At 49.5% G+C, this 14,587-nt stretch overlaps 2 long non-coding RNA genes across 4 annotated transcripts in view; one reads left to right on the top strand and one right to left on the bottom strand.

The window, feature by feature from the left end:
- LOC308606025 overlaps positions 1-14,587 on the bottom strand; it is a 449,457-nt gene that overhangs the window by 174,405 nt on the left and 260,465 nt on the right. Inside the window, exons 4-5 of one of the 3 annotated variants that reach the window (XR_014013763.1) lie at positions 12,972-13,085; positions 1,551-2,313 (exon numbers count right to left, since the gene is read on the bottom strand). This is a non-coding gene — a long non-coding RNA (uncharacterized lncRNA). Of the gene's footprint in view, positions 1-1,550; positions 2,314-10,685; positions 11,390-12,971; positions 13,086-14,587 lie in introns of those variants that run through there. The other 2 variants (XR_014013765.1, XR_014013764.1) reach the window with 2 other exon arrangements.
- Positions 7,650-13,990, top strand: LOC308606024. Its single transcript, XR_014013762.1, has 3 exons — positions 7,650-7,960; positions 9,405-10,648; positions 13,570-13,990. It is a non-coding gene; the product is annotated as an uncharacterized lncRNA (long non-coding RNA).

The following is a 14,587-nucleotide window of genomic DNA, read 5'->3' as shown; positions in this document are numbered from 1 at the left end:
TGTTTAAATCTGGCTTTCTGTCTGCCGTCCTGATTGGGTGATTTCTATTATTCTATCTTCCAGGTCACTTATTCGTTCTTCTGTGTTATTCATTCTGCTACTCATAGCCTTTAGCTCAGCTTTCATCTCAGTGAATTAGTTCTCTAATTTTCTTTGGTTGCTCTTTATAGCTTTAGGTTCCTTTTTACAGTTATCTGCATTTCTATCGACAGCCCTTCTTAATTCCTTCAGTATTTTCATTATCTCCTTTTTGAACCCGGTGTCTATTAGACTGAAGACGTCTGCTTCATTGTTTGTTCTTTCAGGGGAATTCTCTTGATCTTTTCATTGGGAGTGGTCCCTTTACTTCTTCATTTTACTTATATTTCTCTTGCTCTATGAGTTTAGGAGAAACAATTATCTACTGTGTTCTTGGAGGGCTATTCCTATGGGGGAGCGTCCCTGTGTAGCCTGCACGGGTTTAGTATTTTTGGTGCGAGGGCTGTTTTCAGTATGGATGCCTGTCGGCTCCTTCCTCAGTGTCTGCTGGCCGTGTCCCCTTGAAAGGAGATGTGACTGGTGGTGTGGCGACCAGAGCCCGCAAGGGATAGTGCGCCGGGACTCCCCTTGCTCTGTGGTTGTCACAGCCCTGTCCAGGGCAGGGTCTGCTCCCTAGCTGTTGGAGTAGAAGCCCCCAGACCCATTTCTGAGCTGCGGCGTGAGGTAGGTGGGGCTGGAGCGCTCCCGCTGGGAGAAGAGCCACTGAGGATTCCTTCACTGGAGCCTCCACTGCCAGGACACAGGCAATGGGCCCTGGCGTCCCTCAGGTGCTGTGTTCACAAAGCTGCCAGCGCAGATCTTATCCACTGATGTCGGGTACCAGGACCACAGGGGTCACCCACCGGGACCCGCTTTGGGAAGCAGCCCAGACCCCTGCCCCGCCTCCGCATGGGTGCCCTCAGAGCCCTCAGCTGCTAAGGCTGGACCCCTCCCAGCTGCGGGAGCATCCGCTGTCCCGCTCCCAGAGCTGGTAGAGGCGACCCCGGGAAAGAGGCTGATATGGCGGCCCCGCACCCACTTCGCGAGCCCCTTAGCGAGGCGCTTTGCTCTATGGTGCCCGGGCTTCTTCTGCGAACACCCCCAGTGGTCACCGGTACTGAGACAGGAGGGGAGGGGGCAGGGCACCACCTTTAAAAGAACGACAGAGACGTGGAGGACACGACAAAAACTGGTTAGAACCTCCTAGGCCCATGATGGTGGGAGATTCAGTTTCCAGTGGACCCTGAGCCTCATTATACCCTCATTGTAATACATCAGCTAAATACACACCCACCGGCGCCAGGACAGTTCCGAGGCCCACCATTAAGGGCCAAAAAGTGGGCGACGCCCCAATTCCTGGAAACTCCCGCCCCTTCTCCAACATAGTTGGAATAACCGTCCCACTTATCAGCCTATGAAATTATCCAGCCCATGAAAACTAACCACCCCGTAGTTCAGGGCCACTCTCACCTTCTGAGACGGCCCACACTCTGTCTGTGGAGTGTGTATCTCTCAATAAATCTGCTTCTTACCTGTCACTTGGCGTCTCGCTGAACTCCTTCTGCGCTGAGACGTGAAGAACCTGAGCTTCATTAAGTCCTGAGCCCAGGTGTGTGAGCTCAATTAAAAGACAGTGGGATCGAGTCCCAGCCTGCGGGTTCGACTACCGTCTGAGCTGTGCGGTTTCAGCATCACAGTCCGGCCCCTTTCAGGCTGTCTGCAGGCAGGCAACCCCAGTCCTCTCCCCGGCTCTGTCCTCTGAAGCCTGGGTTTCAGCCCGCAGCTCCTGCACGCACCAGCAGGCACACGTCTCGGGCTGGGCTGCAGCGAGGCGCCTCGGAACCCCTGTGCCCTTCTCTCTCCGTTCTGGCCGCCCCCACCTGCTGCCGCGCTCTCCTCTGAGCCTCGGAAGCTCCCACTCTGTCCTGGCTAATGTCCCTCCCAGCGATGGGGCTTCCCTGGGTGTGGGAAACTTTCCTCTTTTCCAGCTTCCTCCCAGGGGTGCAGGGCCTGTCCTGAATCCTCTTTTCTTTTGTCCTACCCGGTTACGAGGAGATCTTTCTTTGCACTTCTGGGTGTCTGATGTCTTTTGCCGGCGTCCAGTAAGGTATTCTGTGGGAACTGTTCCACAAGTAGATGTACTTTTGATGTATCTGCGGCAGGAGCTGAACTCCACGTTCTTCTGTTCCGCCATCTTGCTTCCTCTCTCTTTGTAGATGTCATTAGCTTAAGGGTCTCCAGCTGAGCTCATCCTTAATTGGGCCTGGGACAGCCTTCAACCCAACAACAGAGGTCCTTTTAAGAGACAGGGGAGAGAGAGAGGAGGAGAGGCCACGTGAAGATGGAGACAGAGGCTGGAGGAAGGCGGCCATGAGCAAGGGGGAGCCTGTAGCCAGTGCCGGGCCAAGACTCCCCAGCTGGAGCCCTATATGGATGATTCTGGGCTGTGGTTGCATGTAATTACTAACACCCCCCTTTACTCTCAAAAATGCCCAGGTTGGAACAATAAATGATACCTCCACTCTACGAAGGGTTTTAAGCAAGAGGCTGACACACTGACACCTGGGGAGTGAAAGCCCACCCTGGCTGCCCTGCGCGAGTGGCCCAGACCAGGCAAAGGGGCACGGGGAAGAGCAGCCCTCCACCAGGGTGACTGCCCTGGGGAAAGGGGGACAATCAGACACTCAGGGATTCCTGGACACGGACACTGATTCCAGGAGGCTTGCTGTGGCACTGGGGTCCCCTAGTCCCCGTAGGGGCTTTTGGGGGTCAGGAGTTTTAGCTCATATGGAGTTTTAGCTCACTCCTGTCCCAACGTGGCTCCAGTGGGTCCCCAAACCTGTCCTGTGGTTATTTCCTCTGTTCTGGAATGCTTAACTGGAACAGACACCCTCAGCCATGTCCCCGCAAGGGGGGAGGGGAAAGGAGCAGGTCAGAGAGGAGTCCTGGGCTGCTGGTGGGGCAGCTGCTCCCACCCTTTGTTCCAGCAAATTCTGGTCCCCGTCACATTGCTCATTTCATTTGCTCCTGTCCTGGATGACCCAGGGGTAGATACGGTCTGCAGGAGGGGCGACCACCCCCTTTCAGGTTTTTCCCCTTGGGTCTGGGCTCACAGTTCGGCCTCTCCTAGGGCCTGTGTTCATAGTGTGTTGCTCCATTTTGGCTGCAATGGACTTGGGAGCCACACAGAGTCCTCTGACACTGACTCAGAACCCAGCTAAAAGGGACTCAAAACCAGTAAGGATGCGTACATTCATCCACGTGTTCTGTGCTAATGATGAGAACAAACACTGACCTAGGGGTTCCCCTGTGCTCTGTGTTGTAAGGGCTCTGCCCTTACAAGTCGGTGGAGACTTTGGGCTGGGCCCACTCTTCCTGCTTTGGAGGGTCCCCTTCTGTTTCCCCAGCCAGCCCCTTTGGGTTTCCTGAAGCTCTTCATCAGTCCTGGTCTGGAGAAGGGGGCCTGCGAGAAGTCATTTACACCTACATATGAATTTCTGTCACTATCTTTCCGTCCCTCTTGGGGAGGGCGTTCTGTGAATCACCACTCATTGTGAATGAAAGTAAGATGTGTTCCCCGGGAGAAACATTTCAGTGAGAACAGGCAGAGTCAGGCGAGGCTTTTCCAGGTGCCCATGGTAACAGGGGGACCACCCTTGCCACCCTCCTCTGAGGAACCCTGAGTTCTCTGCCCTCCGTTCTCCAGGCTGCCAGGCCCCTGTCGCTGTACCTGCTTCTCTAGGGAGTGTTCCCAAGACTCCTTCCCACACCTGACATGTCCCCTTTAGTCTGTCTCTTTCTGATCACAGACACGTGCACTGGAGTGTCTGGCCAGTCCCGATAAATAGTGTCCAAACTCCTTCACTTCTCCTCCGAAACGAAGGTCCCTTCTCAGCTTCCCTGTCATCACCTGCAGGCCACTTCCCGATGCAAAGTGTGCTCGGCTCACCTGGAAGGACAGGCCCCTCCCTGGTCCCCTTGTCCAAAAAATAAATAGTTTTTTTCATTTACAAAGATGGATTTGATATTTGATACATTAAAGGGAGGAGGAAAAGCTGCAATGTAATTTCCACTTTACAGTTTAGTATTGATTTTATTTTTCGTTACATCTTTGTAAGCCTTGTTCAGGTTTTGGTGTCATCCATCCTGGCTACTTCATGGATTCTCCATGCTGAAGACCTCTGAGATCTCAAATCCTTACAAGAAATATTCCATCCAAGTCCTTAACTATCACCTGATCAATTTCAACATTTAATCCAGCCCAGAGCAGATTGAGATAAACCCTGAAAAGATTACAGGGCCATCCCCATGCCTGTATGGAATTCAACACAAAAGCAGCACTAAATCATGAAAAGAATGTAGGGAAATTCATCAAAGGGCTAACTAAGGGTTATTATATTTTACAATAAGCATATTTAATGTGATTTGCCTTATTGGTTCATTTTCTGTTAATTGCGCCTCTGATTTTTTCTCATTTTTTTGACGTGTTTCCCCCTCTATTGGCTTGTGTGTCATTTTCTTATTAATCTGTAGCTCTATTTCTGTGTTTCTATGTTTTTCAACCATTTTACTTATTGTATAGGTTTACCTTTCTTGCTTTTAATTTCTTTTTCTTGATGTTTAACTTACATCCAGGAAAGTATAGAGAGTACACAAATCTTAAATTTATAGCTTGACGGTTTTCCATGTGTGTACACCTCAACAGAGACATACGATATTCCCAGCACCCAGGGGCCCCCCCAGAAGCCCTGCCCTTTCTCAGCCTAAACTCTCCCCAGAGAAGGTCTCTATTGTGAGTTCTACCCTAAATGCATATGGAAAAATACCAAATTCCTCAGTCACGTTCTTGATCTGGATGCCCTGATTGACTGGGATCTGTTAATGCTACTCTTTGGGCAACGCACCAGGGTCTGAACCCTTCCTTGCAAACTTCCAGGATCCCCAAGAGTGGGCTCACTTGACGCGCCCCATTCCCCAGGCTGTCCTTGGGGTGACATTCAAGGCATCACTCAACCTCTCACCGTGCCTTGCTCACCACACCCAACCTCTCACCGTGCCTTGCTCACCACACCTCGGGCCCCACCACGGCTGACCCAGAAGGTCAACATCAGACCCCACCCGACCGATTGTGGCCAAGCAGTGCACCAGGAACGTGAACCATGAGGCCTGAGGACTGTACTTCAGACAGGGACCTCTGTCTGTGTGTCACCCTTGAATAAAAGCTGGACTCTGAAGGTGAGGGTCTGAAGATCTGGCTCCTAACCCTAACTCTGCCGCAGCAGCATCTCGGGTAAGTCCCTCATCCTTGGCAAATGCCTGCTCAGTGAAGGCCACCACGCCTCCCTCCTGGCAGACATCACTAATCCATCTTCCTCTCTCTCCTGGCAGACATCACTAATCCATCTTCCACTCCCTCCTCCCCAGCCCTGAGAGAGGCAGCGTCTAGACCATTCTTGCTCAGAGTGCTTAGGAGCTTTGAAAACATCCAGTGCCTGGGCCCCGCTCCCAAGGATTCTGATTTAATTAGCCTAGGGTACAGCCTAGGCGCTGGGGTTTTTCAAAATCACACTGATTCTAAATTGCGGTCCGGGACTTGCCTGGCGTTCCAGTGGTTAAGACTCTGTGCTTCCCACAGGGAGATCAGCTCGGCGCCTTGTGACCACCGAGAGGGGTGGGATAGGGAGGGTGGGAGGGAGACGCAAAAGGGAGGAGATATGGGGATATATGTATATGTACAGCTGATTCACTCTGTTATAAAGCAGAAACTAACACACCATTGTAAAGCAATTATACTCCAATAAAGATGTTTTTAAAAAAAAAAAAAAAAAAGACTCCGTGCTTCCACTTCAGGGGATGCAGTTTCGACCCTTGGTCGGGGAACTAAGATCCCACATGCTGCGCGGCCAAAAGAAAAAGAAATCAATAAAATAAAGTGTGGGGAGGGAGGGAGACACAAGAGGGAAGAGATATGGGGATATATGTATATGTATAGCCGATTCACTTTGTTATAAAGCAGAAACTAACACACCATCATAAAGCAATTATACTCCAGTAAAGATGTTAAAAAAAGAAAAGAAAAGAAAAGAAAAGTGTGGTGCAAGTCGAGAACGCTTGCTCCGAACCGAGGCGCTTAGGCAGCCGCCCCTACCAAGCAGATGAAATCCATGGTCGTTCTACTCTAAACTCGGCCACTCTGAGCGGTTCACGGATCAGAGACTTGGCCACCCCCGGCTGCTGGTTAATGAGGGCCAAGCTCAGCCCCACTCACACCTGCTCATCTGGACCTGCCACTTCAGCCAGAGCCACAGGGCTCGTGTGCATGTTCCACAGAAGGGCCCTGAGTGAGACGGGTCCTGGGTGCCTTGCAGCCCTGACATCTGTGGTTTGGTTCCACCCACCTCCCTCCACCAGTCACGGGTGTGGGTTGAAGAGGTGATACAGTTCCGGGACTGTGACAATCTGTGCTTTTCCTCTCTCTCTCTCTCTCTCTCTCTCTCTCTCTCTCTCTCTCTACATATGTCCTTAATCAGCAGAAATGATTTCCCCATAGCTTCTGTAAATAAATCCCTTAATACTAAAGCTATTGTCCTCCAAAGAACTCATGATAACTAAAAAGAAAAAAAAAAAGTCTTTTCCCACAAAGTCCACCTCCCAGTAAAGGTCTGAGCTCATGTGGGTCCTTTCACTTCAGAGGCGAAGGCCCAGGGGCATCTCCACAGGACTGTGACTCGGGGCCAGGAGGTGGGGTCAGTCACAGCTCCATGCGCATAAAAAGAAATCCATAGAGAAACTTAAGATACAAGACATCAATCAAAGGTATAGTACAGAAGAGAAAAAAAAATCATCACCCACAATCCCACCACTCTATTATTTCAAGTTTTTTGTATTTGCAAAATGTTGCCATCACTTTAATTACATGTATGTGGGTACTTTAAGAATACCCCAGTGCCCCGGAGAACAGTGTGTTTATGTTAAGGTGATTTGTCTCTGGCGGAAGATTTTAGTTGGTAATTCAAGGAAGAAGGTAGGAGGAAAACGTATGGATCATCATTTACAGACGGGGAAAGGAGTCCAGAATTGTTAAGCAATGTGCCCAGGTAAGTGGCGAAAAAACAAACCGAACCCAGGTTTCCTGACGGCAGAATTCCCCCCACGTACCGCTGTGCCACTTGCTGTGTCTTTTGCTTTACTCTCTTTCTAGCCCTTCTTATGAGGAGGTGCCATCCCAGTTTTAAAAAATGAGTTATCGCTCTCCATACATTCAGGTGTTTTCCTTTTATGGTCAGAGTTAAACAGCAATACGATAATTGATATTTCTTGCAAACCAGCACTTTCTCCATCTCTGCTGCCCTTGGACAAAAGGGGGAAGTGGGATCCAGAGAGGGCAAGCTACTTGCCCAAACAAAAACAGCTTGTCAGAGGCAGAAGCAGGACTTGGACTGGCTCTACTGGGAGCCCAAGCCCGCGATAGCCATGCTGCCGGGCCGGTGGTCGGGAAGCGTCCAGGCCTCCAGCAGAGCCAGCTTCGGGAAGTAAGGCTGTTTATTGTTCCTGCGGCCCTTTGTGCGGCCCTTGACAAGTTGGAACAGAGTGGAGAAGGAGGCGGCCCCCAGGGGGTTACTGTCCAAACAGATGCAACAGAAACCAGCGGGCAGCCAGGGCGGCAAAAGGCTGGGAGTGGGCAGGGGACCTGTGGGGGTCCCCTGTGCTCTCAGGTGATGACACGTCATGTGACTCCCACAGTGAAGCCTGAGGCCCAAGGCCTCTGCACGGTCCTTCCCTGCAGCCCGGGGCATCCACTGCCGCCCAGCACTTCCGTGGGGCAGGCCCTGAGCCGCTCGGCTGAGGCCCGGTTGCGGTGGGGTCCACGCTGCACGCGCGCCGACCACTTCGCTCTCCCGGTGCTGAGAACATGACCCAGGTTCCCACATGGATCCCCAAGGTAAGCCTGGCAGCCTGCGGCCCGCACAGCGGGAGGGGAACGGACTTTGGGCTGAGACCCCCCTCCCTCCGCCCCCCACCCCGGTCAGCATCCAGGAACTGTGCAGCACCTCCGATGTGATGTGCACTTTTCCTGTCCCGTTTCATGCGATCCCAAACAACTCCCCGAGCTGGGGACCATGCCCGTCCTACTTTACAGGCAAGCAAACTGAGGCTCAGGGTGGTAGAGTCACTCGCCCAGGTGACGGGCTAGGGTTTGGCCTGGGCTTTCACTGATGAGCCTGGACCCTGATGTCACAGCACAGAGGCCACAACCCGGCTTTGCTGGCAGACGGCCTGGCAGTGGCTCCTGACCCCATCACTTTGTCACCTTCCAGCAGTCTGGTCTTCAGAGATGGACTGACCTGCCTGCCTCAGTTTCCTCTTCTATGAGATGCAGGCAGTGAGAACGCCTGCCTCTTGGGGTCACTGTGGGGGGTCAGATTAGCTTTTCGCCACTGCTGACAGTCTGCGGGGAAAGACGCTTAGCATCTAACAGGCCCCCTCGAAGGCTGGTGGTTCCAGCGCATTCACTACTCTGTGTTGCCAAGCCTCACCTGTCACCCACCTTCTCTCTGTGAAATAGAGCTCGTCTTTCTGTCTCTCCATGTTCTTGTGTGAAGTGTGGGTGGTGACAGTCACCATGAAGGTCACTGAGAAGAGGGAAGATGATGTAGGTAGAGCTGCTGTTCCAAATAGCAAGTGTCTGCAGAATCCTCTGGACCTGCACATTTTTTATTTCAAATATTCACACTGTCTCATGCCCTTCTCAGTTCTTGCCTGGAGCACAGTTCTCTCTGATAATAGTCATGTAACCGACATAAAATCAGCATATGGAATATGGCCATCGACCCAGAGAGCACTTATGGCCATTGTAAGTGCTAGTACTTGGGGGTGAAGCTGGCAGAGGACACCAGGTGACGCTAGGTGGACTTCTCCTTTGAAAAGAAAAGGGAAATGGCTTCCATTTAGGCTGAAGAAACTCTCTGACAAAGAAGAGAAGGGAGAGGCTTAATAGGAAGTTATTTTTTAAAATTGTGTTTGCTTGGGGGCCTTACATTCAAGTTGTGACTTAATAACAAAAGAAATTCAGCTGGCATTTGGCTGAGTTTAAGTTGGTGTCGGCTGCTTCCAACAGGGCATGAGGAACAGGGGTTTTGCAGTTGCCCCCGTGGGCTCTTCATCCCCCGACGGACGGGGTGTCGTCCTGCCATGGGGGGCCAGGGCGGGAGCTCAGGGCATCTGGATGACGGTTCCCACTGCAATGGGCTTTTCTCATCAACCCGCTGTCGCACCCGCCCCATAAGTCAAAGGAAACTGTGCGGACCTGACCCAGGCACGGGGGTGCGGGACAGATGGACATCTCCTGGCTTTGCTAATTGGGGTTTTCTCCTCATCCCTATCAGGTTCTGCTCTTCGTCTGAGCAGATGAGATAAGAAGGAAGCTGGGGTTTCCTAATAAGCCGCCTGGCAGGGCTGCACGGTCATTTCTAAGTGACTGGCCTCAGCAAGAAGCCTTGTCCATTTGGCAGTAAAATCGGTGTGATGTCCCCAGGAAGGCTGGAGGTGAGTGTAAGCCCCTCTGAAATCTGGCTGCGGATGTTGCCTTGAGCTGCGATGTCGCTGTTCCTTTCCTGAGAAAGAGTGTCCTTCTGAGCCCCTGCGCCATTTGTTCATCAGAATTAGGAATGCTCTGGTGGCCAGTCGGTACCCAAAGCCACAACTGCTTCCGGAGAACAAAAGAAGCACCGATGATTAAGGACAGGTGGCTCTTTTTATCGCATGCTTGGAAATGATCAAAATCAAATCAAACAACATAAAATGGTGCCCTTCTTTTGTGTCTTTTCATCAGAAGGACTTGGAAAAAAATGATGTATCAGCATTGGGGATTTTTTAATATATACAGAAATAATACCAAAAAGAAGCGCTTCAATGAATTTGTAAATTAAAGCAAGAAGATGCTGACTTTAGAATTTTAAAGCCTCCACACATCTAGGACTCCAAACCCAAACTAATAGGCAACACTGATAATGGGGTTTTTTTCCTATCTGAAGATAAAAAAGTATTATATGTTATATTGACACTCGGGCAAATCTTTCCCTTATAAGGTGTTTGACATAAATAGTTTTTATTATTTAACTCAATGGAAGCAATACACACATTTCTTAAAGGTCCCAGCTGCTATTGTTATCATCCGAGACATAAAATTGGAATCCCAACTTCCAGTATCAAATTTTAGCACAAACCCTATAAAATGCATCTTGTCAGAATGTGTCAGAACCCCTAAGCTCTTTTCGGCCGGACAAACTACAGCTGGTGCTTCTTGCTTAAGGTTGAGAGTCAACTCTCTGTGTCCTCTGGGTTGAGGCAGTACATTGGTCCAGTTTGCACCCCGCTGCAGGGCTGGCCCGGGAAGGCGTGGGGTTAGATTAGCCGTGTCCCAGCAGCTCGTCCCGGTGACACGAGCCTGCCGGGCTGAGCCCAAGGCCTGGAGATAGGACCCACCAGCAAGTATGCAGGGAATGTTTTTCCTCGGACTCTATGGAGGCACACAGACCATGGGGATTCTGTCCGCGGTGACAGCCTTAACATTTGCCAGAGCCCTGGACGCCGCTGCAGAAATGGCATCGCCCACCCGGAAAGTGAGAAGGTAACGTTTATTTTTGTATTTTTTTCTCTCTCTCCCGTATACAGACTGTAGAAAGACCACCAAGCGTGGGCCATTTTTTTTTTTCCACCGTGATGTACAATTCACATTTGTTAATCAAAAAAAAGTGCCCGAGGTCATCCACCTAGACTTTTTTTTTTCCCTTCTTCTTAAACAGGAAACGGGTTTCAGATGTTTATATGTTAAAAAGTAAGGCTACTAATCTGTTTAGCCATTTACCAGACCCTGGCTAACTCTCTCTTACATTTTAACGTTCAGACCTCATAGAATGACATTCACTTTTATCCCTCTTGTTATGTAGAATTAAAAAAAAAAATCTTTCTATAGTCACCTGCATTTGGGGGAGCAGTTCCAGCAGAGTTTAAAATAAATGAGTCGGGTCGTTTAGTGAAATTGTGCTCTTAGCCGCATTGTTGCCATGTAGAGTGTTTGAGAATTCAACACTTCCAGGCAGTTTATTAAAATAGACCATGGACACACGTATTTTCATGTGTCTGTATCTTCAAACGGGCGTATGTTGAGGCATCTTAGATTCAGAATAAAGATTCACAAATGCACACCGTTAAGAAGTCTAGAGCAACGGCAAAATTAGTTCTTCTACTCATTGGATCTTTTCCTTTGGATCAGTGTGATATTTTCCACAGTTCCCGATATTAGGCTGTGAGTGGTCACAGAGAACAACCCTTTTCCAAGGGGTCCACGGTCATTTGAGAGGACTTCAACCTGATATTTGGAAACAAAGGTTTTTGTTTTATTGCTGGAATTTTTTTCCCTCACCCCAGGGCTGCTAATTTTAAACAGTCGCTGCTGGTGAAAATATCTCCCTGTTTAGCATGGCAAATCAGTGATCTTTTTCTATGTTGGGGAGGTTTACATATCTATAATATGGGAGAAAGGAATACAGGCAGGGGAGATTTGAACGCTTTTTAAGTGAATTTGTTACTATTCAAATCACTGGCTGAGAAGACTATTTTAAACGTAGAGGTCAAAGCAGAAGGAATTCTATCACTTGCTAAACCCAGCTCTGATGGCCACCAGCGTTTGACCAAATGCTTTATGTCTGCAGATTGTGTAAGGAGGCAAAACGATGGGTTTTGGAGACATTTCGTCAAGGAGAGAGAAACAGCTAAATTGAAACAAGCTCTTAGAACCAGCCCAGCATTCTCTGGATCAGTAAAAGAGGTATTCGTAAAAATGAAAACAGAGACAAAGAAGGATTCTCAATTTCCCTACAATCATCCTCACCTATCTCCTACACAAATATATATTTCTATGTGGCAAAAATACATTTATTTTCTTTTTCATCAGAGTTATCAGAAGTGGCTGGAGAAATGATGGATACAAGTGTAAAAACGGATATGTAATAAAAAGCCAAACTTTTAAAATAGGGGTGGGATGGGTATGATAAAACATTTTACATTTGTGTTTTTGACAAACAAACAAACAAAAAATCTTGATTTTTCGGGGCATGTTTTAATTCGGCATTCGGATGACACAAGGCCACCCCGGCATAGGTGTTAGGAACCCCCAGCGCAAACCCAGGGTCAAAACAGGGACAACATCACCTGCATCAAAAATGTGAGCAGAAAGAACGGAAAGTGAGTCTAATGTGAAAGAAGCTGCTACAAAGCGGAGCCTTCAAAATGTAAGCAGCCGGCAGAGGCCGATCCGTGTGCAACAAATCGACACCAACCACAGGGTCGTTCTCCAGAATGTGTCTGTGGTACCCGAGACCTGCATCCCGACTGAGGAAAGCACCTTTGCTTTGGGAAGCCCCGAGGAGCTAAAACCGCAGTGGGGAAGCCTGGTGCAGCCGACAGAAGACACGAGTCTGACTGGGGACGGGGATACCGGGAACTTCCTTCTTCTGGGCAAGACAAGAGGTGCCGGGCTCAGAGGGCCCTTGGCCCTCCTGCGTGAAACACAGGACATGAAACCACTCTGGGCCGGTAATTTCTTTTTGAAAACGTCTCTTCGGCCCCCAGACCGTTATGAACAGAAAAATGCCGAAGTCTGCAAGTCCATGGTAATCACCGTGTCAGCTCAGAGCCGAGATGTTTCCCAAATGAACACCTGGGTGATGTAAATCACCCCAGGGGTAAACACTTCAGGCCTGGACGTGGGCTGGGCGGGGCGCACCCTCCCACCCCGCCGGGTCCATAAACCAGGCGCTGGCCGGCCCCTTGTAAACGCTCCTTTCACCGAGAAAGACCCCCCTCCCTGCCGGTCTGGGAGCAGATGCCTGCGTGGAGGTCGCTCAGATAATGGCCAGAGGCACTCCCACCCTCCCCACTGGCCGACTTACCCTGCGCTGTTCTTGGGGAGTGAAGCTGTCAGAGGTTTATGTCCTTGTGAATCGCTTTACGGGGCTACCGGCTTCAAGGTGGATATTTTCGAGGGCGGCATGCAAAGATAAAACCTAAAAAGAAGGTTTGTGTTTTAATATCATGATAGCAAAATCAGAACAAGAATAGTAACGATAACCAAAAGGTCTGTTTGAAATGTCCCCCCAAGTCAGTTGAAATCAAAGCGACATTTCCTCTTCTAAAACAGAGTGAATTAAGATATTAAGCTCTCTCTCCTCTGCAGTGTCTTAAAATCCCTGACTTTTAATGGATGACCATTTGGTGTATGAGATTGTTATAAAAATCCCTGACTGGGGAGAAGTAGATGGCAGATGGCAGACTACAGCCCCCCAAAGATCACCAACTTGAGAGTTTCTTTACGTTCTGATGCTCTAACTTAAAAAAAAAAATCTCTCCTTATAATTATCGGGCTAGGAGGAGTCTTTTAAATGATATCGCCTGTCTTCAGCCAGACAGACGTGAGGACGAGCAATGTAAACATTATAAAAGCAGCCTGCAGTACAGGCTTTTTATGGCTCTCTTCCTTTCTACCCGCAGCGTGAATTAGAGAAACACAGGGAATTCGAGAGGAGTTATTCTGCCCTCAGGACCAACCTTGCACCAAAGAAAAATAACCCAGAGAAATTATTCTGCAGCCCAAAACGAAGCCCAGATCAAATGGTCGCTGATCAGAGCAAATGTTTAAATTGGATAAGTCAAATCGAGCATTATTAAATAAAGCTTGTTTAACGTGTCTCGAACAGAAAATGTCTTTTGAAGAGCGGTGTAAACCTGATATGAGGACTCTGGCTGGGTGCACATCTTGGGCTTGATCGGTGTGCATGGGAATCTGTGTTCTTACGACAGAAAGCATGATGTTCTCCCTCCACGATTTTTCCATGTACAAAATGAAAGCAGAAAGGCTTTTACGTAGCTCTTAAAAACCGTTAACGCAAGATAATAAATAGGAGACGACTGACCCATGTTTTAACGTTTATTCATCCGACAAAGCTCAGCTTGGCCACCGCGGTGACACGGGGGGCAGCTTACGGGGCCGAGGACGCCCGCGTGTAGGGTGATGTTTTCCCACCACCGAGGTGCAGTGGGATAGCAGCTGACCCGTGGTCTCCCCAGACTGAAAACCACTCTCTAAGGAGTTTTACAATATTTACATTTTCAATTTTATTTATAGGACACCAGATGTCTACATTCAGAAGAAAAAAATCATTCGGAATATAAGATGCCACCCCTTCCACACATTCGATGGTGTCTTAGGTATTTGTGTGTCCCCACCATCTCGGAGCTGTGGTCGGTGGTCTCCCCAGGGGTTAGGGAGGTGGCGACAGGGCACGTGTCCCCATTCTCTGCGTGACCACAAGCACGTCTTTATTTCTGGGCCACGTTTTCTCCTTCCATGAAAAGGGAAGGGGCTGGTAACGTGCTGGGGTGAGTCCCAACGCTGAGATTCTTGGCACCTCTGGAGGACCACCGTGTCCCTCCTGAAGTTCATAAGGGAACGGGACATCTGAGAAGCAGCTCTGAGCGGACCTAAGAGAGCGGGTTCAGAGCCTCCCAG

Source organism: Mesoplodon bidens (genome assembly GCF_964165515.1).
Source record: "Mesoplodon bidens genome assembly, chromosome: 18".
In the NCBI taxonomy this organism is placed as follows: Eukaryota; Metazoa; Chordata; class Mammalia; order Artiodactyla; family Ziphiidae; genus Mesoplodon; species Mesoplodon bidens.
This window is presented reverse-complemented; position numbering and strand designations above follow the sequence as displayed.